The sequence below is a fragment of the Mustela putorius genome, unplaced genomic scaffold (assembly GCF_011764305.1).
Source record: "Mustela putorius furo isolate JIRA1106 unplaced genomic scaffold, ASM1176430v1.1 tig00003867_pilon_pilon_pilon, whole genome shotgun sequence".
Lineage (NCBI taxonomy): Eukaryota > Metazoa > Chordata > Mammalia > Carnivora > Mustelidae > Mustela > Mustela putorius.
This window is the reverse complement of record NW_025422019.1, coordinates 24,164,416-24,191,193: the sequence shown is the minus strand read 5'-3', so window position 1 is coordinate 24,191,193 and position 26,778 is coordinate 24,164,416. Positions and strand designations below refer to the sequence as shown.

At 35.5% G+C, this 26,778-nt stretch overlaps 1 long non-coding RNA gene across 1 annotated transcript in view; it reads left to right on the top strand.

Moving 5' to 3' along the window:
- Positions 1 to 4,976: 4,976 nt before the first annotated feature.
- LOC106006356 overlaps positions 4,977 to 26,778 on the top strand; it is a 70,342-nt gene continuing 48,540 nt past the window's right edge. The window contains exon 1 of the long non-coding RNA XR_001180348.2: positions 4,977 to 5,078. This is a non-coding gene — a long non-coding RNA (uncharacterized LOC106006356). The remainder of the gene's footprint in view (positions 5,079 to 26,778) is intronic.

The window sequence follows — 26,778 nt, the reverse complement described above, 5'->3', positions numbered from 1 at the left end:
AAGTGGATTTTATTTATTTTTATTTGAATACCATCAGTTGATTGTATGATTTATATCTTTTTGAATTTGTTGATTTTTTAATGTCCTAGAATTCTGCATATCATGGTGAATGTTCCATGTGCAGTTAAAAAGAATGCATATCCAGTTCTTGGTGGGAAGTATAAATACCAGTTAGATGACATTGGTTGATAGTATTGTTCAAGTTATCTTTATCTATATTTTACTAAATTTTCATAGGCTTTTGCAATCAGTTAATGAGTGGGGTACTGACTTAGCCAAGATTTGCCTATTTCTGATTTTGCTTTACCATTTTCAGTTCCAATATTTTGAAACTGTGTCTGATACACATTTATGATCCCAGGTATACTAAGTTAATTAAATTTTATATCATATAATGCCCCTCTCTATACCTGAAAATATTTTTTTGTTGTAATTTTACTTTTCTTGTTATTATTATAACCAGCCCACTTTGTTTTTAATTAATACTTACATGGGACATATTCCACATTTAAAAAAATTAACCAATCTCTATTAACATTTCAATTGAGTTTCATATAGTACAGATTTAGGTCTTGCTCTCTTTTGCAATCTGAAAATCACTGTATTTAAATAGATGTTGTTTAAAGCATTCAAATTTAATGTCAATTAAATCTCATCATAATGCAATTATATTTGGATTTGAATCTGGCACTTTACAAGGTGTTTTCTGTTTTTCCTATCCATTCTTTATTCCTCTTGTTCTCTTTTCCTGTCTTCTTTCTGGATTTATTGGACATAACTTTTCATATTCCATTTTATCACCACTATTGGTTTTCCATATATGTTACTTGAAAAAAAATTTTTTGGATGATAATTCTTGGACAGCATTTGTCACCTTATTACCAACAACATTTTTGAGTCAGACAATTCACTTTGTTGTAAGGTCCATCTTTTGTACTCTAAGATGTATAACACATCCCTGGACTATATCCAGTAGACACAGGAGCACATCTCAATTTCAATGACCAAAAATGTCTTCAGACATTGCTGAATGTACCCTGTGTACGTTTGTGTGAGTGTGTAGTGTATGTGGGTGTGTCAGGAGGTGGAGGAGTAATCATATTCATCTGACAAAAACTGTTCTGAGGTAATTATAGTGCAATTTTGAATAATACTATATTATTTCCATACAGTATAAGAATTTTAGAGCCATCCATTCCTGGTACTGTTGTTGGCATACCTTTTATTTTTACATGTGTATAAATCCCATAATACATATTTATAGTATTTGTGTAGCTTATCATTTATAGTATATTTAAAGAATATATCGATTATAATTATTTATGTATTTTTCTTTTTCTAGCTCTGCTCATTTCTTTCTATACATCTATTTAGCTTCCTTGATGATACTTCTGACCGATGAGCTTCTCTTATTAATTTCTTTCTTTCTTTATTTTTTTAGTTTTAAAAATCCTTATTACTTCCTACATATATTCCCACAGCAAAATTGAGGGAAAAGTACAGAGATTCTGCACATAAACCTGCCGTCACACATGCATAGCCTCCCTCATTATCAACATCCCCTTCTAGAGTGTTACATTAATTATAGCTGATGAACCTACTTTGACACATAGTCACCCAAAGTCAATAATCTGTGTTATTGTTCCCTCTTGGTGAATCCGTATTATGGATTTAGACAAATTTTTAGAGGCATGTATTCATCATTATATATCATAGAGTATTGTCACTGCACTAAAAATCCTCTCTGCTCTGCCTATTCATCCCTCCCTCCTCTACCTCCTCCCTGGCAACTACAGATCATTTTACTGTCCCCATAGTTTTGCTTTCTCCAGGAAGTCACATATTAGAATCATATAATATACTGACTTTTCATATTGGTTCCTTTCATTTTGTAACATGCATTTAAGGTTTATCCATGTTTTTTTCATGACTTGATTGCTTATTTCTTTTTAGTGCTGAATAACACTCCATTGTCTGGATGTACCACAGTTTATTCATGCATTTACTAAAGGGCATCTTGGTTGCTTCCAAGTTTTAGCAATTATGAATAAAAATGCTATAAACATCTGTGTTCAAGGGAGGGCTTCTCTACTCCCTTGGCTCTTCCATCATCTTAGACAGATTTTGTGTTCCTGGGTCTTGGGGTTGGGGTTTTGTCTTAGGTATCCCTGAGTCTTTCCTGTAATGACACCCAAACTCCGCCTTGGTTCTGTTTTGAGTATTGAGCAAGATATAGTTTCTTGACCCACCTCCAATACTGATAAACAGATATCTAAGATTTCCTCAAATTGAGAGGCAGAAACCTTATTTAGAGAGGTCTTGAGTTGTTCAATTTATCATAGCCACTTCCATTTACTTAGTGTATATCAGACACCCACTACTTGACATATTCTTTACTTTATTTGTCCTATTCTTCATGGACATTTCCATAAGGAAACCCAAATATAAATAAACCCATACCACTATAAAATTTTTCTAGATAAAAACTGCCATACCCAATACATTTCAATAATTAAAGAAATTCATAATGAGAGAGGAAGTATGGCATACTACTATTACTATTGTTTAGGATTAAAAAATAAACTCTAAAGCCCAACTATACCTAAGTCCCTATTAGTCACTGGATAAGTTGTTTAACTTGTTGGGACATAGTTTCCTTATTTTTAATTCAATTAAATTTTAAAAATTAGGTGCACTTGTGCAAGTACTGTATTGAACTGAAGATGAAGAAAATGCAGTATTTATTCCAAATGAGTTTGCACTCCAACCCATGTATTGTTTGGGTGTCTCTCTGTGCTCAACAATTATATGACTTTAGATTCTTATGTACAAGAAAAAATGAACTCAGATAAAAATAAATAAAATCATTTAACCATACAAGAAAATATTTGAAGTTAATAATACAGTATTCCTTAATTCAGCCTGACGGAATCCTATTGATTTTAGTTTATATGAGGAATTTGATTTATGTTCCTTTTGTCTCTTTTGATTAATACACTATCTCAGCTTATCCAAAGATTCAGTCATCCAAATTCCTCCTGTGTATTCCATTTCAAATAAATTGAAAGTTTTGTTCCAATGAAACTTGGTTTAATAAATAAAAGAAACTTTAAAAGCTAGTTTGGAGCACAGAAACTCCATATTTTAGGTAATAACTGCTTTTTCATATTATTAGATGTATTTTATAAAAATTTTCATTATCTTAGGTCTCTTTTTAGCTGGAAAGAAAATAAAAAGTATTATGGGCAGTCATAATCTACTACTTTTTGCTACAACTTAGAGTGAGATATTTTCTCAGTATAGTTTGTCCAAGATGTTACACTTATAAGACACCAAAATGACTCTTCATACTATCTTGAAATATAATAATTGACATTAGGTAATTTATATGTATTAATAAAATGACATCTTAGTCCATTAAAGAAAACTGTGTATTGACAATGAAAAAGTCTGTATGCTATAATCTCAAAGTATTTGTGTTTGTAAATGTGTTTGAAAAAAGAGTAAATATACAAGTGTATCTATATACCAATCTATGTATCTTATCTTAACTATCTGGGGTGTGAGAAGGATTGTGTTTCCATTTTCTGATTTTTCGACTCTCTGAGAGGTTTCTTTTTCCTCCTGACACCAACACTGATTCTAATAACAATTGAATGTCCTACAATTCAATTCTGACACTAACTATATGGAATTAGAGACAGACTTCCTAAGTTTAAGGGCTCCATCCCACAAAACTGCATCCTGCCTGAGATGCTGGAAGTACAGACACGATACTTCTGACTGGCTATCATTTGGAGACTTTCACAACTACCTCCTAGGATTTGATGACAAAAAGTACTTTACTCCCATTTACTGGTTTATTGTAAAGGATACAACTGAAGAGCCAAATGGAGGGGTATATAGGCCAAAGTCTGAAAGGATCCCAAGCACAGGAATTTTTATTGCTCTGAAGTTGGGGTGTGCCATGCTCCTGACATTTGAATGAATTTGACAAACTCTCTGAATCCCAGCCTTAGGGGTTTTTATAAAGTTTTCATTATATAGTGTGATTAATTAAATTATCAGCAATTGGTGACAACTCAATCTCCAATTTCTCTCTCTTTATTGAAGAATGAGGCTGAAAGTTTCAAACTTATAATCAAGCAAGACTTGGTCTTTCTGGAGATCAGCTACCAGCCTCAAGCTATAGTAGTAATCAAAGGAACCTCATCAGAACACAAGATCTTATTACCTTTTTTAAAATAAAGATTTTATTTATTTATTTGAGAGAGAAAGTTACAGGGAGTGTGTGTGTGTGTGTGTGTGTGTGTGTGTGTGTGAGAGAGAGAGAGAGAGAGATAGAGAGAGGAGAAGCAGGGGAAGAGGGAGAAGCAGACTCCCAGCTGAGCAGGGAGCCTCATGCAGGGCTGGATCCCAGGACTCTCAGATCATCACCTGTTCTGAAGGCAGATGCTTAACCGACTGAGCCACCCATGTGCCCCAGATTCTATCGGCCTTATCACTAAGGAAACTCCAGAGGTTTTAGGAGATGCCAGGAACCAGAGACAAAGACCAAATACCTTTCTATGAGACCACACCCTGTATCATTTAAAAAAATAGTGTATATACATATATGTGTGTGTCATTTGTATAAAAGAAAAATAATAAAACATAAAACTTGTTATTTAGCAAAATATGGTACTCAGATGAAATATCTGTTCAATAAATGTAGAAATTATAAATATTTGGTTCATGCAATGAATATCTCTGAACTGATTTATTTCTTAAGAAATGCTTAAAATATCTCAGAAGGATTTTAGGGTGAGTTAAACCAGGTTTACATGGTCATTTATGTGGTATGATCTGAGGGTCACAAAACCACCACTTCCTCATTCCCACCATTGCCATTGGCCTTGCCACAGAAGTTGAGTTACCACATAACATGTTTTTTCCTTAAGTCTGTTTCCTGCATGAGACAGCATACAAAAGGAACACCAACAGTGAAAATAAACTCAAGAACTCATTCATCTTTCACTTACAAGTGTCTACCCTTTAATAACATCTCCTCAGTACCTCCTCCCTCATCCCAGCCTCTGGTAAGCACCATTCTTTTCTCTGTTTCTATTAATTCAGCTTTTCAGATTTCACATTTTAGTGATATTATGTAGTGTTTGTCTTTATATAACTTGTCTCATTTACATAATTCCTTTAAGAACTATCCATGTAGTCCTAATACATCTTAACCACAACATTCATAAAACATTTGAACTAGAAGTAATTTGATAGATTACCTAGTATACTTTCTAATAAGTGTTTGATTCCCTCTAGACCATAAGTTGGCACTCTATTGTCCTTGGGCCAAATCTGGTCCACCTTCTGTTTTTTATGAATAAAATTTATTGAAACACACTCACACACATACACGGAACCTTGAAGAGAATGTAGTTCTTGACTTAAATTTCACAAATACTGAGAAAGATTCCACTCTGGTTTTTCATTGCTGTTATTATCATTTTTAATCTTTTAAACTCCACATAAAACCTCTTCAAAAGTCTGAATTTGCTGAGCATAGTAAGCCTATACTCCAGATCCCATAATTAGCTCTTATCTGTTAGTAGCTCTCAGATCTTACCAGTAAAACTCAATCTAGCCCATTTGAGGTCTTTTCAGTTAGACTCTACTCAACCTGGTCAACTCAACAATAAAATAAAATTTGGGATCCTAAGCCACAAAACATTTTTGCTTCTTAGAAGGCAAAGCAGTGGCTAAAGTTGTTACTATTCATAATTCTAGTTTTAAATTTACTTTTAATTGTTATTTTAATACTAAAGTTTGGTTCAGGAATAGTACAAGCCCCAGTGAAGTTCAGATGTTCAATTCAGGTTAGAATTAACATTTACCAAGAAACCAATTGCTTAATTTCAGTGACAGAAAAATAAATAAGACATAATTTTTCCCTCAAGAAACTCACAATCTGGTAAATAACAAAAGAGCACAAACATAACTTTAATACAGAGAGAATAAATGTCATAATCTATCATGCATCAATATCATAGTATATTAAATATATTTATAGGTTACTTGGCCTTGTACTAAATAGACTATTTATGGGATAAAAAAAAGATAATTATATTTTGTTTTCTAGGTGAGGGTGAGCAAGGACTCAAAACAGAAGGTGTTTTCTGAGAGGATAAAAACAGAAATTAGAAAGACAAAAAATACACTCTTTAGCTTGAGTGGAAGCTCAATGAAGGAAAGAGGTGAAAGAAGAGATGTCAGTGAGACTGGATAAAACCTTGGAATCCAGGATGATATGCCCAAGATAGAGATTGATGCATATGTGTCCTTGGATACTGTCAAAGTCATTTGGAGATAGTTGAGAGCTGGAGTAGAGTTCTTAAAATCACTCAGGTGTTCAGCTTCACTTGGTCACTAGAAATGGCAGACCATTTAGCTTCACAGTCTCAAGCTTTTTTTTTTTTTTTAATAGCTTTATCAAAGTATAATTGATACATAGAAAACTGCTCATATTTAATGATTTTGGACATACACTCATGAAAACATCACCTTAATTAAGGTAATAAACATATCAATCATCTCCAAAAGTTTCCTCATGCCTCATTGTGTATGTGCATATCTTTGTGTGCTAAGAACACTTAAAGTGGGATCTACACTCTTAACAAAATTTTAAGTGAACTATAGAGTATTGTTGACTACAGGTACTGTGCGATATAGCAGACCCCTACAACTTTATGCTTGTTGGAAAACAACTCATTTCCCTCTTCCCTCAGTTATTGGCAACCACCGTTATACTCTCTGCTTCTAGGAGTTGGATAATTTTAGATACCTCAAATATGAGGTATCTAAAATTATCCAACTCCTAGAATCATGTGATATTTGTCCTTCTAAGACCTGGTGTATTTCTCTTAGCATAAGGTCCTCCAGTTCATTCATGTTGTTGCATATGGAAGGATTTCCTTTTTTGAGACAATGATAGTTTACATTATCTGTATATGCCACATTTTCTTTATCCGTTCATTTGTGAAGTTTGATTGTTTCTACATCTTGGCTATTGTCAATAATGCTGCAATGAACATGGGAGTGCAAATATCTCTTTGAAATCCTGATTTTAATTATTTTGCATATATCTAGAAATGGGATTGCTGGATCATATGATTATTCTATTTTAAACTTTTTATCTCCATACTGTTTCCATAGTAGTCATATCATCTTACATTATCACCAACAGTATGTAAGGGTTCCAGTTTCTCCACATCCTTGACAATTATTACTTGTTTTTTTTTTAAGTAATTGTCATCTTAACAGATGTGAGGTGATATGTCTTTGTTGTTTGATTCATATTTCCCTGGTGATTAGTGATGTTGAACACCTTTACATATACTGAGCTTTCTTTAAGAAGTTGGTATATTTATTTAAATATTTCCAACAACACTGAGTAAAGCACAGCAAAAAACAAAGCAAACAAATAAAAATGCCAAAAGAACCCTACAGACAAAACAAAAAATAAAATAAAATAACAAAATTACTTTGTGATTTTCACAAAAATTGCTTTTCAGTGGATTATCACAATATTCACCTGAAATCTGGGACAAAATCACCAAGACTACTGAGAGGAAAATTCTGACTCCAAAATCTGGAACAGCCAGCACAGCTGTGAAGCCAAGTTTATGGGGCTTACTAGGGCAGCAGCTGGGCAAGGACTGAACAAAGAGAATAATTCCAGTGCTTTGGAGCAAAGTGCAATGAAAAGCACAGCTTAATCTTCTCTTGGTGAAGCAAGAAAATCACATTTTTTTTTCAAATCACAAAGTGATCAGCACATTAAATAACAATGTCATTTTTAAGGCACTCTGAAAAGTTCATATTCTTCATCTCCCCCACACTCATTACTGTCATTCACAAATCACTGCGAAGTCAAATTTTCATCTCCCTTTGATTTTTAAACTGGGCATTAGAGAAACTTAAACAATGTTTCATTTTGTTGGGAAAATTTGATTTAAAATAGAAAAAGCAAATGAGGTCCATGTTGACAGCATAACCTTTGGGAAAGAGGGATTAGAGGATGTGGCATTTCTTGTGTGTCCCTAACATTGGACTTCAGTGCAAAATGGTAAAAATAGACTGTGAGGAAGAAGTAGAAAGTCTGACAAAGACGTGTTAAAGTTTACCTTGGTTAAATTACCTCTTCAGTAGTTCTTTTACATAATATTTCAGCCTTCTGCTGATTATCAGAGGGGTCTTGAAAAAATTTAAAGTATTGCCATGTGATGTTAAAAATAAATCAGATTATCAATGAATAAAATCAGGGAGTATATGGCTTAAGAGCAGGAGTGGTCTAATAAATCCCACAGAATAGGCAAAGCTTCATAATTGTCTCACACCTCTCTTTTCTAAATCCCGTTTATATGTCTCCTATAATACTCCCTCCTCACCTCCAACTGTCAGGATCCTTATGCTTACTTGAAAGAATAATCAACAACAACAAAAAATTGAATTTAATTCTTTCAAAGAAGTAATACAATTCAAAACAGATTTGTATGTGTGGAAATAGACTCATCCATTTTATTGAGGTGTATAAGCAGTCTCATTATTTTTATGAGAATCTGATGGTTGCGTATATGTGGAATGATGATTTTATGCTTCATCTGGGCATACCAAAACTTCTGAATATGAGCTGATTAGACAATGGTAGAAACCCACACTTTTTTTTTCAAAGATTTTATTTATTTATTTGACAGAGAAAAAGATCACAAGTAGGCAGAGAGGCAGTCAGAGAGAGAGGGGGAAGCCCCTGATGCGGGGCTCGATCCCAGGACCCTGAAATCATGACCTGAGCCGAAAGCAGAGGCTTAACCCACTGAGCCACCCAGGTGCCTCAGAAACCCACACTTTGACCAGAATAACGAAAGAGGAGAATCACCCAGGATCCAGGATGTTCTGTCCTAAATGTCATGTACATGGAAGCTACTAGTCAAACTAATTCCACAAGTATTTCTGAATACAGTGAAAGTATATTTATATATTATGAGATATATTAACCACTGTTTACATGTATGAGATATGTGTAAGGTATGAGTTTGTGGGATGTCAATAAAAAATTGTCCAACACTCAGAATTAGACAAAAGAGATCTATTGTTAATATTAATGTTCTTCATCCCACGGGTTAGGTTTGGATGGAATCTCAGAATAACCAAAAATCTTCATAAAGATTTTGAGATTATTGCCTCAATGATCGTATGGAAAGAAAATCCTCATATTGGAAAGAAAACACTGAACCGAAAGTTACAGATCACTTTCAGTTTTTTCTCTTAACTATCAGAGGAAAAGGAAAGCATTAAAGGGTGGGGGATGGGATAGACTGATGTGTGTTTTGATAACAGACTAGCTCTCTGTGTAATTCTATAGTTGTCACTTTATGTTATCTTCTTTATTAAAGCTTGCTTTATTAAAGCCTGCTGGGACCAATATTGGTTGGACTGGGTGGTAACCTTCTCCAGGAAATGAATCTGATTCTAGAGGGATGATGGTATAGTGGAGAGAGAAGTGAGAACAATAAAGTACAGATATTGAGTGTACCAGGCTCAGGGTCTTTGGCTGGAAGATAAAGTGAGCTTCAATTCTAATGACTGAGAAGTTGACAGAAATTTATACCCCTTCTTAGATAAAGATTATCCCCATGTAAAAAAAATGAGATATATTTCTACTCATCTTAAAAATCAATCATTTGAAATTTTTATGCTGAATTATTTGAGTAAATGAATCATAAAAGGCAAGATTTGGGAAATTTCCTATGAGTATGTAGGTCAAAAACTTTAATGTCAATAAAAAACCCAAATAAGACACTGTGCCAAACACCACAAAGAATATTTTACTAATTTTAATCAGGAACTATTATAATTTTCTAAAGTCTTAAATTCCCAATAACAACATACCAAGTTCCTGGCAAGATGATCCACACCAGAGAATCTAAAACAGTTCAAAGTCTTAAAGAGGATGCATTTTATCTATAAATTTGAGCAGCAGAGCTCCCCTCAAAATAACTCAATGTTATTTGGAATCTACCAATCAAGTAGTTTCTAAGAGTGGTATTACTCTGCAATGGATGAAATAACTCACTTTCATTGTCATTTACTCTCCCCAACACTCAGTTTCTTCAGATATAAAGCAAGAACAATAACAAAACCCAATAAATGAGGCTGTTATAAATATGTGATATATTAACCTTGCCCATAGAAGTGTTCAATAAAGGGCATTTCCTATATAAATAAATACATGCAATTAATTGTGAACATCCAATGATGATATAAGTAGTAGAATACCATACTTAAGTTTTTATTTTATTAAGATAACTAAGGCATCAGTTTGCATGATAGTAGGCACAGAAATATGTTGAGAAGACTATAGTTTTGGAATGGTCCAGATAAAAGATTATGAAGCACCAATTTAAGGAAGTAAAGGTTGAGAAAAAGAAAAAAAAATTATACCTGTGGGAGTTGTTAAGAATCTAAAATTGCCAAAGTTTGATTAGAGATGGTAGAACAAATGAAGGGCATAGAGAAGTCAAACATATCCAGATTTCTGAAATGGAAAATGGAAAATGCTAATAGGGAAAATCTAAATACCTTACAGGTTCTTAATGATCTGCTTCTTTCCTACCTCTCTGACCCCCGTTTACAGCATAAATAATAGAACAAAGAGAATTTTTAAAAATATAAACCAAAGCACATCACTAATCTACTTAAATCGCTCCAATGAATCCCATTGCTTTTAAGATAAAGTCCAAAATTTCCATATGGTCTAGGATTGTCATGACTGAGTTCCTGTGCTTATATCTCTCGGATTATTTTATGCCTCATCCCTCCTGAATTTCTTATGTCTAAATCACACTGCTCTTTTCTCATTTGGAGAACACAGCAAGCACTCTCCCAACTCAGATTTTCCCACTTGCTGTCCTTGTGCCTTGAAGCTACTCTTCGCAAGCCTGCACAATTCTCCATTTGGCCTCACCTTAAATATTATCTCCTCAGAAAGAACCTCCTTGCCTACCCAGTTGTTGTTTTTCTTTTTAATTGAAAACTAATTTTGTTATTATAGCATTGTATTTATCTTTCTGAAAGGCATTGCTTAGAACATGTTACATACATTTATTCATTTGTTTGATTGTTTATTGTATTAGCACTTCCAAAGATTTCCAGCTGCATGAATGCAGGGACTATGTCACTCCGCGTTAGCCACTCTGTGCCTGTCCATTATCATGGCACCCAGCATGTAGTAGGCATGTAATACAAAAATCTCCATGAAAGGATGAATCTCCTTTTTCAAGCCATAGAGTTATTTGTGGCTTGAAAAAAATATCTAAATGGAAATATGGATTTATAATCATTGCCAGAAAGTAAGTAAAACCCTTGGATAAAACATGATGACTAAAGGAAAACAAAGAGAAGGAGATGTGAACTAGGATTAATTCTGGGGCATTCCAATACTTTTAATAAAAGCTTTTTTTTTAATTCATAAAAGAGACACATATTTGTTGGAAAAATAATAAATGTTCTACTGTGCACTACCCAAACTAGTCTTATAGATAGCTACTGTCAACTATTCTGTAAATATCTCTGAATATGTATTTTAAGAATATGCAAATCCATAGTTTCAATAAGTAAAGAGAAAATGGCATTTGCCGGAGTTTCAGGTAGATCAAGATTTTTGGTCTGGAAAATATCTTTCACTTGACAACTCACCACAGAAGGTAAGATCCCCTAAGAGACTGAAAGAACTGAAGTCTGAGCAAAATGAAGAAGGAGTTTCAGTGAAGAAGAGGAATAATTTGTGTGTGTCTCTGAGGAAATAAGAAGTTAAAAAAGTTGAGATAGAAACAAGGATGATGGCTAAAATTTCTGGGACCCTGGACTTAACATTTCTCTTTTTACCTCCTTTCAAACTTTCATAGTTTAAAACAAACAAAACAAAACAAAAACTTCACAGTGTGTGTGTGTGTGTGTTTGTACTTCAAATCTATCTTCATGCTTGGGCAGAGATTGGGGGGAAAAAAAACACATGAGAACTAGATAAAGTGGAGAGGACATTTATGTTCCAGATAACAGAATTAGATCATGGCTGAATTTTATAAAATTTTCTAGTAATAACTGGATAACTTACATATACTTTTGTTTACTTTCATAGAAGCATATTTTACTACCTGTTCTGCAACTTCCTTTTATCATTTTGTCACAAAATTCATTCCATGTTAGTAAAGGCAGATTTTATTAACCTTTTTTTTGTCATTTATTTTTTAAATTTATTTTTTATTTATTTTCAGCATAACAGTATTCATTATTTTTGCACCACACCCAGTGCTCCATGCAATCTGTGCCCTCTATAATACCCACCACCTGGTACCCCGACCTCCCACCCCCGCCCCTTCAAAACCCTCAGATTGTTTTCAGGAAGTTCTATTTTTAATTTCTTGAGGAATATCCACACTTTTCTCCAAAGAGGCTGCACCAACTTGCATTCCCACCAACAGTGGAAGAGGGTTCGCCTTTCTCCACATCCCCTCCAACACATGTTGTTTACTGTCTTGCTAATTTTGGCCATTCTAACTGGTGTAATGTGATATCTCAATGTGGTTTTAATTTGAATCTCCCTGAGGTCTAGTGATGATGAACATTTTTTCATGTGTCTTATAGCCATTTGTATGTCTTCATTGGAGAAGTGTCTGTTCATATCTTCTGCCCATTTTTTGATATGATTGTCTGTTTTGTGCGTGAGTTTGAGGAGTTCTTTATAGATCCTGGATATCAACCCTTTGTCTGTAGTGTCATTTGCAAATATCTTCTCCCATTCCGTGGGTTGCCTCTTTGTTTTCTTGACTGTTTCCTTTGCTGTGCAGAAGATTTTGATGTACAGAAATCAGTGGCTTTCTTATACACTAACAATGAAAATGCAGAAAGGGAAATTAGAGAATCGATTCCATTTACTATAGCACCAAGAAACATAAGATACCTGGGAATAAACCTAAACAAAGAGATAAAGGATCTGTATTCAAGGAACTACAGAACACTCATGAAAGGAATTGAAGAAGACACAAAAAGATGGAAGACCATTCCATGCTCTTGGATCAGAAGAATAAACATTGTTAAAATGTCTATACTGCCTAAAGAAGTATACTTTTAATGCCATTCTTATCAAAATTCCACTGGTATTTTTCAAAGAGCTGGAGCAAATAATCCAAAAATTTGTATGGAATCAGAAGAGACCCCGAATTGCTAAGGAAATGTTGAAAAACAAAAATAAAACAGGGGGCATCACGTTACCTGATTTCAAGCTTTACTACAAAGCTGTGATCACCAAGACAGCATGGCACTGGCATAAAAACAGACACATAGACCAGTGGAACAGAGTAGAGAGCCCAGATATGGACCCTCAACTCTATGGGCAATTAATCTTCGACAAAACGGGAAAAAATATACAGTGGAAAAAAGACAGTCTCTTCAATAAATGGTGCTGGGAAAACTGGGCAGCTATATGTAGAAGAATGAAACTCGACCATTCTCTTACACAGTACACAAAGATAAATTCAAAATGTATAAAAAACCTTAATGTGAAACAGGAATCCATCAGAATCCTAGAGGAGAACATAGGCAGTAATCTCATCGATATCAGCCACAGCAACTTCTTTCAAGATATTAACTTTTTTTAAAATACCTGAATCAGGTATTTTCAATACAGATTGGCCTCATTTCTCAAAAAAACTTCTGCTAACTATGGATTTCACACAGTATTCCATACAACACTACATCTAACCAAAAGACATGTGAATGTGTATATATGTGTTTGTGTGTGTGTGTGTGTGTGTGTGTGTGTGTGTGTGTGAGAGAGAGAGAGAGAGAGAGAGAAGAGCATGTGGCAATGACTCAGTCCTATGTAATATGTGGGCCTTAAGATATGTCCCATCATCCACATGCAACTGGCCTGGTAGAAAGTTTCATTGGGCTGCTGAAGGCTTAGTTAGATGACCCAACTAAGCAAGTTTGGGGTGAAATCCTAGAGACTGGAGTATATATCTCAAACTATTACTCAATATTTTGTGCCTTTCCCCTAAAACCCAGATAAAAGAAGCAAATGGTAGAGGTAATAATGGCTTACCAGAAGAATTTGTTCCCCTTTCCTCATGAGTTTTGATTCAATGAATTTGGCAGTTCTTATGCCCAAGGAAGTAATGTTTCTGTGAGTGGACATGTCCGTATTTTCCATAAATTGGAATTTGAGACCATCTTCAGATAATATAACCTTTCACAAAACTGAACCACTAGGAAGAGAAGTATTTTACTGGCTAAGAGGGTTGATCCTAATTATTAAAGGTCAATGAGTTGCTGCTATAAACTTTTTTGTAAGAGGGCTATGTCTGAAACTCAAGGAATTTATTTGGAGTACATCTTGATAGTTCCTTGATAAATAGTTCTGATCACTGGAAATCTGCAGCAATTCAATAGAGATAAAATAATCAAGGATTCAGATTCTTTTTTTAAGATTTTATTTATTTATTTGACAGAGAGATCACAATAGGCAGAGAGGCAGGCAGAGAGAGAGGGGTAGCAGGCTCCCTACTGAGCAGAGAGTCCATTCCTGGCCTTGATCCCAGGACCCTGAGATCATGACCTGAGCCGAAGGCAGAGGCTTAACCCTCTGAGCCACCCAGGGGCCCCAAAGATTCAGATCTTATAAGAGTAAATATTTGAGTCACACAATCAGGTAGAGAACCCATTTAGATAAACTGGGGACAGAGGATAAGATGACTTGGAATGAGTTGAAGAAATCAGCTATGCTATTTAACATAAATCTTATGATCAACTACAAAAACAGTTTCTCTATAAATTGTGTTTTATGGGGTTAAATTGTTTATATTCTCCCTTTTTTAATCCTTTGCTTTATTTAGGTTTTAGAATATGACTAGACTGGCAACACTTTAAAGGGGAACCCTCTTACACTGTTGGTGGTAATGCAAGTTGGTGCAGCCAGTTTGGAAAGCAGTGTGGAGATTCCTTAGGAAATTATAAATAGAGCTTCCCTATGACCCTGCAATTGCACTACTGGGAATTTACCCCAAAGATACAGATTTAGTGAAAAGAAGGGCCATCTTTACCCCAATGTTCATAGCAGCAAGGCCACAGTCACCAAACTGTAGAAAGAGCCAAGATGCCCTTCAATAGATGAATGGATAGAGAAAATATTATATATATATATATATATATATATATATATATATATAATGGCGTATTAAGCCTCCATCAGAAAGGATGAATACCCAACTTTTGTATCAACATGAACAGGACTAGAGGAGATTATGCTGAGTGAAATAAGTCAAGCATTGAGTGTCAATTATCATATGGTTTCACTTACTTGTGGAGCCTAAGGAGTAACACAGAGGACAGAGGACACCGAGATGGAGAGAAGTGAGTTGGGGAAAACTGGAGAGGGAGACCCCCCATGAGAGACTGTGGACTTTGAGGAAGGAAATTGAGGGTTTCTTGGAGGGGAGGGAGGGCAGGGAGGTGAGGGGTTGGGTGAGCCTGGTAGTGTGTATTAAGGAGGACATGCATTGCATGGAGCACTGGGTGTGGTGCATAAACAATGAGCCTTGGAACACTGAAAAAAAAAATAAAATCACAAAAAAAATAATAAAGTGATATTGCAGTATTGCAATTAATGGGACTTCATGCATTCCCCATGTTAGGGACACAAAGTTTACTGGGATGAAGGACAAGAATGGAGCATGAAGTGTAAGAAAGGAGTGATAATTGAGAGGCAAAAGACTGAAATTTACTGAAGATCTTTTGTTTTATTCTCCAAATACATGGTTCATCTTTCCTACCTTGCTGTCTGTCCAGAGATGATAACAAATATGGATTACATCAAAGGGATGGTCAGAGATATAGTGAGAGAGCTGCTAGGTTTTCAAGTGGCCTCTTAGGATAATAAACCAAACTGAAAGTATCAGCCAAGTCTTTATTTACTGAGATAGTATAAGAGACCATAAAGAAGTTGCTGGCTTCCCAGAATTCCATTTCTCCTCCACAGAATGACACTGAGGGGAAAGTCAGGTGAATCAATGCAGATGGAGGGATCATCTCATTGCCAAGGGAACCTCCAACCCAAAAGGCTCCTATCATTCTACAGACCTGGAGCAAGGGGAAAATGTCAGGAGTGGAGAAGTACTGGGCACTGAGTAAGCACAGATGAAAATGTCTTAAGGCCTTTGCCAGCTTTAGAGGTCTCCAAATGTAGGCACCTGAGCCAGTAATGCAGATATACATGAGAGCATGGATGGCTGACCCGTGGGAGTTGGCAGGGAGGAGTAGGTCCTTTACTGTAATTCCCTCCAGAGGTTGCAATGTAACCGGTTGTGTACAAACTCTGGTATGAGGTGGATGGCTTCTTCCCATGATAGCCAGGGAAAGACTTTATAAGTGCCCATTGTTGGGCCTGAAAGATGATATAATGGATTCTGGTTTTCATCTGGACTCCTCAGAGATCTCATATTCTCTAGCTTCTCACTGAATTGAGCTAATCGGGCCTCAAAGGAATAGGAAGGAAGGAGGGTAAAGTCCAGTATTTATTCCCTGGTAATCTCTTTCCCTACCATGAGGCACCTTAAGTCAACTGTGCCCCTGGACTGAAGGTTGCCCTTCTTTGAGAGCAATGGAGCTCTCACAACTAACTCTCTGTCCATCCAGGTTCTGGTAACTATTATTCCTGGTCTCAATCCTTAGAGCCTGGGATAGGGACTAACTGAAATTTTATTAAACCTGGGGGTCTGCACCTTTGTCATGTTTTTCCCCTACACCTATACCTCATAACAAAATCCTTTTTGTGGGTTGCCTGAGTGGCTCATTTGGTTAATCGTCTGCCTTCCGCTCAGGTCATGATCCTAGGGTCATAACATCGAGCCCCACATTGGGCTCCCCACTCAGCAAGAAGCCTACTTCTCCCTCTCCCTCTGCCTGCTGCTTCCCCTGCTTGTGCTCTCGGTCTAATAAATAAATAAAATCTTAAAAAAAAAAAAAACCCTCTTTATTATTGTGACATCTTGAATGTCTTGAATGTTTTAATTACCTTGCCTGAGATAGCTTTACGGACATTCCTTCAATTTTCAAAAATTCACCTTTTTTCCCCTCATTTAAAAAAATAACTCTGTATTCATTGATTTATTACAGAAATATTTATTCTCCACTTACTTTAGTCAGGCTTTGTTCTGGGCTTTATAGACTATGTATGAACAATCCAGCAAACGTGAACTTACATTTAATGGGGGGAAAGGGGGCAGACAGTAAATAAATAAACATATTATATGCAAGAAGAACATAAAGAAGGTCAGAAGTAATGGTGATGGAGTTGTTGTTCTATATAAGGTGGTGAGATAAGCCTTCATCTATTTTGCCATATTTGAGCAGAGACTTGAAGAAAATGAGGTAGTAAGAGTCAGGCAGGTAACTGGAAGATTATAGGAAGAGCATCACAGCAAGTAAAATGGCTCTAAGGAGGAAATTGTGCTTGGCATGTCAGAGGAATAACCAAGAGGCCAACATACTGTAGTGGAACAAGCAAGGGGAAGAGTGGCTGAAAAGGTAGCCAGAGTGGTGGCTATGGGATGGGCCATGGGACAGTTGTTTTCACCTTAGGGTGCATAATCTTAAAAAAAAAAAAAATCAAAGCTTCATATCATTCAAATTAAATCAGAACCTGTGGATGAGGGCTCTAAAATTCATATATATTTTGAAGGCTTCCCAAAAAATTTTAGTGTATAGCCAGAATTGAGAGCCACAGGTAAAAAGAAAAAATATATATATCGTATACTCCCCCCCAAAAATACTTTGGCTTTTGGGACACCTGAGTAGCACAGTCTTTTAGGGGTCTGACTTTTGGTTTCAGCTTAGGTTATCAGGGTCCTGATAGAGCCTTGAGTCAGGCTCCATGCTGAACACAGAGTCTGCTTAGACTTTCTCTCTTCCCATCCCTTTGCTACTGCCCCTATTCTCTGTTGCTTTCTCTCTCTCTCTCAAGTAAATAAATAAATTTTTAAAAAAAGATAACTTGGGGTTTTACCCTTAGAAAGACAGGAAGTCACTGAAGGGCTTTGAAAAAGGGAGAGATGTGATCTGATTTCTGTTTTCAGAGGATCTCTCTGTCTCCTGTGTTTAAGATAGACTGTGCTGGAAGGTGGATAGGAAGAGCAAAGCAAGAAAACCAATTAAGAGACAATTGCCACCCACATGCCCAAGATGATGGTGAAAGTGAAAAGTGAAAGAGACAGAAGTAGTGAGCTTCTAAGGGTATTTTAAAGGCAGAATTAACCTAATCTGCTCCTAAGTTGTCTGTGAAACATCAGATAAAGAAAGGACACAATAGTATCTGCAAGGCTTTTGATCAAGGCAAATAGGATAACAAAATTCCTAAAATTACTGAAATGAGGAACATTACAGGTGCAAATTTGGGGATAGAATGGGATTTTTACATTCAATTTAATACATATTTTAGCTTTTAAATTTACTTCTTTATTGAAACATCCATTTAAGTTTGAGATGTCACTTAGACTTCAAGTGAAGATTTCAAATAGGCAATTTTATGTGCAAATATGAAATTGAGAACTGTTGACCACCAATGTAACTCATTATGTCTTCAGCATACAAGCAGTATGCTATTACCTGAGTGGTGATGGAATGAGGAAGTGCAGGTCCACAAGAAAGCAGACACCTGAGGACTGAGCTCTAGGACACACCAAACATGAGAAATCTTAGAGTTGAAGACAATCCAGAAAAGGGAAGTGGGGTGGGGGGTCACATGGGAAGAGGAGAACCTGCAGAACGTGCTATCCTAGGAGCAAAGTGAGGAAAGTCTTTAAAGAAAGAAGAGTGAGTAACTATGTCAAAGGCTGCTTATAAGTTACAAATAATAAGGACTTCAAAATCTCATTAGATTTAGCAAGATAGAAGGCATTGACCACCTTTTGGTGAGAGCTGAATGGTGGAGTGCTATGGACAAAAAAATGACAGAAAAGAACTGGTGACTGCAAAATAGGCAACTACACATTTATTCTAATGGCAGGAAGAGAAATGCTCTGATAATAGCACAAGAGCTGTGAGGTTATAGAAGGGTTTTGTTTGTTTGTTTGTTTGTTTTGTTTTGTTTTGTTTTGACATGAAAGATGTTACGGCATGGCTGATGGAAAAGATATATTTAGACTTACTCATTTGTCATCAATTCTGCAAATATTAATGTCAGTGTTTGTCTTTTGATATTGTTGCTGAAAGCACTAATATTTAAAGGGAAGAATATGAAGAATTAAACAAAATCTGAGAATTCATTAGCCACTACACAGAGTAAGACAGAAGACTGCCAAAATCATGCATCTGGAATATATAATAGTTTTTTTTTTTTTTAAAGGAAGAAGAATGCAGAATAGTTTAGGAAGTCAAACCAAGACAGGGCCAAGGGATAGAAGCTATAAGAGATTTATATTAATTCCAGGGGGATTTCATGAAAGTAAGTATTTGGTAGAATTCTTAAATCAATCTCTTCTCCCAGGCCACTTGGATCTTCAGGGTAGGGTGTGTGTGCCTGTACATAAACTGAAGAGGAAAGAGAAAAGGAACCTTAGTGCTTGAAACTGGCCGTGTTTAATCTTTCTCTCTATAAGTGAGCTTTAATGCTCTTCGATCACCTGAAGAAGACGCCAACATGTATATCTCTTTTAAGACAGAAGTGGTATATATTTTGAAGATCCGATATATAAAAGTAGTAAGTCTTTAAAACCATTCTGCATTCTGTCATTTTACAGAAAACATGTATATTTCTAAAAATAAGACAAAACCTAGGTTATGGAAGTCCTTAGCCAGAAGTTTAAAGGCATTTACATATGCATTTTAATATAAAAATGTAGTCACTTAAATGCATACTGTATCCATCACAACTCAGAGCCCTCTTAAACTACATAATTGCAACAACTCTTCTATTGCCATCTGCCATGAAGACAGAATTCACTGAAAAAGAACCAGATGTGGTAAACAAATTAACACGTGCACCATTGTCAAATGCTGCTGTTCTAAAGCGTATAAGTGACATGGCAATTAATGCCTGTGAACAGCTGGTTTTAAAGAGTATGAAAAGTGATTACTTTGTCCCATAAATGGACAAATCCACAGATGTTTCAGGTTGTGCTCAGTTGTTGGCATTTGTAAGATATATTTTGGAAAACACTGTGAATGAAAGCATGCTATTTTGTAAAACTTTGTGGGATCGCATAACAGAAGAAGAAAACTTTCTGAAATATTTCAAGTGACAGCACAGATTTTAGGGTAAGTGGAATCCAGTTTGCAGTTCTTAATATGGACGCCAGCAAATCAAAGATTAGAGGTAAAAAAAAATAATCTTTCTTTACAAATGCCTTCTGGATATATTATGCTATCCACCACAATCATCTAAATGACCATGTCTCTGCAGAGATGAGAATAAATTCCATCACTTCTTGAATCTCTTCAACTTGCAGATCTTCAATGACAATGATGGAAAAATTTTAAATCATTGCTAATTAAAATGAGCTCATATGTTGCCTTTCTTTCTTGATCAAAAATTAAACTTGGTCAGATTCCTGGAATATCCTTCCTTTCTCACCTTTTTTTAAAATTTATTTTTTATTTATTTTCAGCATAACAGTATTCATTATTTTTGCACCACACCCAGTGCTCCATGCAATCCATGCCCTCAATAATACCCACCACCTGGTACCCCTTTCTCACCTTTTGAATGATATAAACATTTTTGAGCAAAGGTAATTGCATTCAATTGCTGACACAATTGAAACTGCTATAGAAGTTAGTCAATAAAATTAGAAGGCAAAATTAGGTTTATCTTCTGTGGAAAAATATATATAACCACCCACCAGATTGATCATTTAATAATCACTCATAAAGCAAATTGGAAAATATTGTATGGTAAGAAAATAGAGTTGAGTTTCTCAAAATAATTATATTATTTTATTTCTAGAATCACTTTATAAATATGAGGTTACATTCCATATTTATCTTTAAATGTGAGTTCTTTATTATTTATCAAAATAGAGTCTCAGCCTTAATATTACACAGCATCACACAACAATTTGATTATTGATTGTATTTCAAATGCATCAGAAAATATATTCAGATTATATATATAGCTAATTTGAGAAAAAACAATATAAGTCAACTGTTTCACATGTCGAAGAATTATTATAATTATGGTAGTTGAGTGGCATAAGTTCCTACTCATGGTTGTAAATTAAAAATAGAAGAGTGCAGCATTAAAATCAGAGAAGAATGTGGATTGTTTTCTAATTCACCAAGAACCAGAGTTCATAGATATAAAATGACTCACTTTCAATCAAACATTCTTAAGTAATACAGTTAGAGATAGTGATGCATGAAGAAGCCGATTCAAAACCACCCAAAACAAACCAGAGTCATATCTTTCTACTCTTCTCCCACATTGACAATATCTGCACATTCCTAGCCACCCTGCTATATCAGCTGCTTTCTCTTAAGATTCTAGTTTAAGAAAAAAATCACATTGGGTCCCTCTCTTATTTTATGTGTCTGAAAGAAAGAATAGACATCAACTGATTGAAAAGAAAAGTGAAAGAAATGGATTAGTTGTCAAATACATCTAAAGTTTTTCTTTGTATTAGTATGAAAAGAACTAAAAGAAGAACTAAAATCTCTCTCTATATATTTTCTTATGGACACAGCAGAATAACAGAAACAAGATTTACTTTTCTACTTTAAAGAATTAAAAAAAAATCTATAAAATGACGGACACTAGACCACAGGCATAGCAGGATAATAATCTTGGAGAGAAGGAAAACAAAAAGAAGTGAGCTCTTTGATAGCTCTGGGATACTATGTAGACAGCATATTTAGAAATGTGAGTTGAGAGACACAGTTTGGATTTCAAGAAGGCCAAGGCAAGTAGAACTGCACGACGGAATATCATAGGGACAGAGCTGAAGATGGAGGGCAAGGGAGAGGGAGAGAGATCTAGAGAAATACAGTTTTCCGTTGAGACTTCACCTGAGTATAATCAACTCATGCTGGGAAAAGAACTTAACAGAACATTCTCAGAGTTTACACACAGAGAGAAACAGTTAGTTTTAATTAGAAAATAGTTTAGTCTCACTAGAAAGATCTTCAAATGATGTGCTTTGAGTAGAATCTTAGAAAATTGTTGTTTCATTAATAAGGCCATATTAAAACAACATCATTCTAGATCCACCTAGCATAGTGAATTTCAAAAGAATCAAATTGCTTCCAACTAGCTTAACTGCACACAGAATAAGATTTTAAGATACATAAAGGCACAGAAAAACTATAGCACCCCAATCATGAAATCCATAACTGGCATAAGAAAGAGAAGGACGGAAGCAAGGAAGGGAGGTAGGGAGGGAGGGAAGGAATAAATTACCAGGCATATGAGGAGGTCAAGCAAATATAGCTCATAACGAGACGAAAATTTAACCAACAGAAACAGAACAAATGAAGGAGAGAGACACAGATAGTAGATAAGGAAAATAAAGCTACTATTATAAATATGCTTCACTTATGCAGAAAGATAAAGAAGGAAGCATGAATATAAAAGGGAAGGGCAGGTAAGATATAAAAATGGCCAAAATTAATTTCCAGTTATAAAAAATTACATCTGAAATGAAAAATGCATTGGATAGGATTATAGTAGATTATATTCTGCAAATAAAAGATAAAGGAAGTTAAATACACATGAAAATAAACTATATAAGATGAAAAACATACAGAAAACATAACTTAGTACCATACTAATAATGTAAGATGTTAATAATAGGGAAAGCTGGTTGTGGGGTATAGAAGAATTCTCTGTACTATCTTTGCAACTTTTCTGTAAATTGAGAATTATTCTAAACTGCATATTGCATTTAAAAAATTGAATGGGGGCACCTAGGTGGCTCAGTGGATTAAGCCGCTGCCTTCGGCTCAGGTCATGATCTCCGGGTCCTGGGATCGAGCCTTGCATCGGATTCTCTGCTCAGCAGGGAGCCTGCTTCTCCCCCCACTCTCTGCCTGACTCTCTGCCTACTTATGATCTCTCTCTCTGTCAAATAAATAAATAAAATCTAAAAAGAAAAAAAAATGACAATACAAAATTTTAAAAAATAAATAAATTAAAAAAAAATTGAATGGAGAATAGTGAGCTGAGGGAGAGAATCAAGCAGCCTATATTTATGAATTAGGGTCCCAGCAGAGGAGAAAGAGCTGTCAGAGGCAGGAAAAAAATATTTGAAGAAGCAATGGTCAAAGCCTTTCTAAATTTGATGAAGCTACAACCTACATATTAAAAAAGCTCACGGAAACCCAGGTGAAGAAACATGAAGGAAACCACTCCAAGATGCATCATAATCAATTGCTTTAACTGTTCATGATCCATGTGACAAGAAGAATGTTGTAAATTCCTTTTCATTTTCTGCATATCCATTCATACATTGACCTCTGACTTCCTCTCTAGAGTCTTATCATACACTATTGTCTAGATTTTTTATACAACTAGAATATTCAGGAAAACTAATTTATAGTTTCATGTGTTCACTTCTGCATTAAATGCATTAAATGATTTTCCTGTTCTTATGCAATCCAGGACCACATACTTTTTTCTAAACATTCTGCTCAAATGTCACTTCTTAAAAGTCTTCCCCAAGTTTATTCCATGAGCTCTGTAGGTCCTCTGGGAACGTTTGCTGAATGAATGAGAAGATGGATGTCTAAATGGAGTTCTCTAAGGCTTAAAGCAAGGAAAAAGGACACAGAAATTGAGAGGAAGTTAGATCATAAATCTAAGCCAGTACATTGGTACAAATGTCCTTGAAATTCCTTTGAGGAATGAGCACCACTGGATTAGTGGGTGATTATTGCAATTTAACAGGAAAAGATGGATTCTTATGGGAATGCTTTCTCAGGCTCTTTGCATTCAGTTTCATCTCTCTTATGATTGGGTGAGAATGGAAACATTTTCTTACAGTTCCTTCAGTTTCTGCAGAGGAATCCACACACAAAAGCATGCTGATGCCTGCATAGGTTTCAGCAGCCATGGAGATAATGACGTCAGGGTGCAGTCAGGTCTCATGATACCGTTTTGAAAATCTAGATTTCATGGAATAACAATAGTAACACACAATTTGTTTTGTAACCAAACTTTTTCAAGGGCCGAGGGTGGGACTAGGGTGATAACAATGATGTTACTTGTCTCAGCACAAAATTTAAAGAGGCACCAAAAATCTCAGTAATCATACTCATTTTTTTTCTTTTTCCTCAGTCCTTAATATGTCTCAGAATGATGCATTCACTGGTTCTGGATAAAAGTTATGATTTGACAAAAAAAAAAAGAAATGAAATGAAAAGAAAACAGAAACAAAAAACTATGTCCACACCCTTTAGTTGTATACCCATTTAAAATGTATACTTGTTACTTAGCTGGGAGAGTTGCCACTTCCTTTAGCTCATCCCCTGCCCCCGCTCCCCGCAAAAACAAGTTGGAAACAAATGCCACACTGAAGTCCACCTTCATGGTCAGGTTATAGTTGGCCAGTCCAAACAAATGCCTGAGAGGATACAGACTCTTGTCTGACTCTGAGTTTCCTTAGGGAAACCAGTTGTCTTCAAGATCTTAATCTTTTAAATGGATAGAAATAGTACCATGCAAACAAACAAGAAATACAAACAAAAATGCCCGTGTTAATCTTAGGGGGTTACCACACTGTGAAATTTAAAAATATATATATATTGCCTGACCTTTATTGACTTCAAATATAAGTGTCCTTAATTTCAAAGTTAAGATGAATTTTCCAGTAAAAAGTTTGACCTTAGCTAGCTCACCGATCTGAAAGCAAATACTTGCAGAAATACAGCTTTGCTTGGCTGAGTTCGTGCACCAACATCCGACAGTAAGAGTGAGGCAGCTTTAGTGCACTGTGCTGAACAGAACTGCAAGGAATACCACAGCCTCAAACTTACAGCCCCCCTTGACCAGATGCCACAGCTGTGGAGTGTGATCTGTGTCAGACCAACAGAAGGGACAATGGAATCAGAATTAAGTTGATGGACTTTGAACTTGGACTTAGAGTGCAATACACACTAAGGCTATAGGCTGAGCACAGCTCAATCACACAGCTCTTAGCTACCAAGAGCTGACTCTTCCATGCTGCTTTACTGTTTATAAAATGTCTTCATCAACAACTCCTTTGAGCCTCCTAGCTCAAATAAAAGAACTGATGTAAATAATGTAAGCATTGATATCACATACTACATGAAGAAACACGAGACCTGAAGTAGATTTGTTCCAATTTCAAAATGGTAAGATTTGGAGTAGTTCCTGAAGCTATCTGGTCCAAATTCAGGATATTTAAAATTTTACATCCTTCTCTGCATTACATTGTCATATGCAGAGTGGAAAGAACATCAAATTTCTTTTTCCTTTTCTCATATCAGTATATGTTGAAAATGCCTTGCCTTTATTTTTGTAAACTTCAAATCTTTAATTTTGAAACAAACTCAAAGGTACAAAAAATTGCAAGAGAATAAACAAATAATTTGCCCTTTATCATTTGAAAGAGTTATTTACAATGATCCCCCACGTGTGTAGTTTTAAAACAAGAACACTGGGGCACCTGGGTGGCTCAGTCTGTTAAGCATCTGCCTTTAGCTCAGGTCATGATCCCAGGGTTCTTGGATCAAGCCCCATGTCAGGCTCCCTGCTCTGTTTTTCCCTCTGCCTCCTGCTCCCCCTTCTTTTGCTCTTACTCTCTCTGTCAAATAAATAAGTAAAATCTTTAAAATAAATAAATAAAACAAGAACATATTTTCTATGGAGCACAACAGAATCATCAAAATAGAGAAATTAACATTAACACATCACTACCATTTACTCAACAAAGTTGAATCCAAGCTGCCATCTGAGTCTTACAAAGTGTTCCAGAAATGTTCTTAACTGCAAAAGAATACAATTCAGAAAACTGCGGGGGGTGGGGGGTAGGGGGATGGTGTTTGTATTTAATCTTCCTCTTCAATATGAAACTCTTTATCAATCTTTCATTAGCCTTCATCACACTGCATCTTCACAGATACAGGCCCAAAATTTCATAGACCATACCTCAATTTGAGTTTCTCTGATGTTTCCTCACAACTAGATTCAGACTGTACATTTTAGGAATATCACAGAAGTAATATTGTGTTCCCATGGCATCTTATTAGATTGAACAAGGTTTCAGTTTGCCTTATTACTGGTAATGTTAATTTTGATCACTTGGTGAAAGTGATATCTACCGTGCTTTTCCACTACACAAACTTACAGTTTATTCATTATTTTTGTGTATCACTATGAGTCATGGTTCCCTATTTTATTCAGTAGGCTGTAATCCACTAACATCATTATTTATTTTGATATTCAATTGTCCAGTGGAAGTCCTTCAAGCTGCCTTCTATGTTCTTTTGTTTATGCCCCTTCATTGTTTGAGACTTTTATTATTCCTAGTACATGGTGTTCTAGACTCATGTTGTCCTTTTCTGGCCTACCTCTGGGATGAGATTTTCTGCAAGGATTCCTAGTTATTTTGGGGAAGAACAGAATTTAGAAACAACATCTGGGCTCAGAATGTGCTTATTTTTTTTTTAAAGATTTTATTTATTTATTTGACAGAGAGAAATCACAAGTAGACAGAGAGGCAGGCA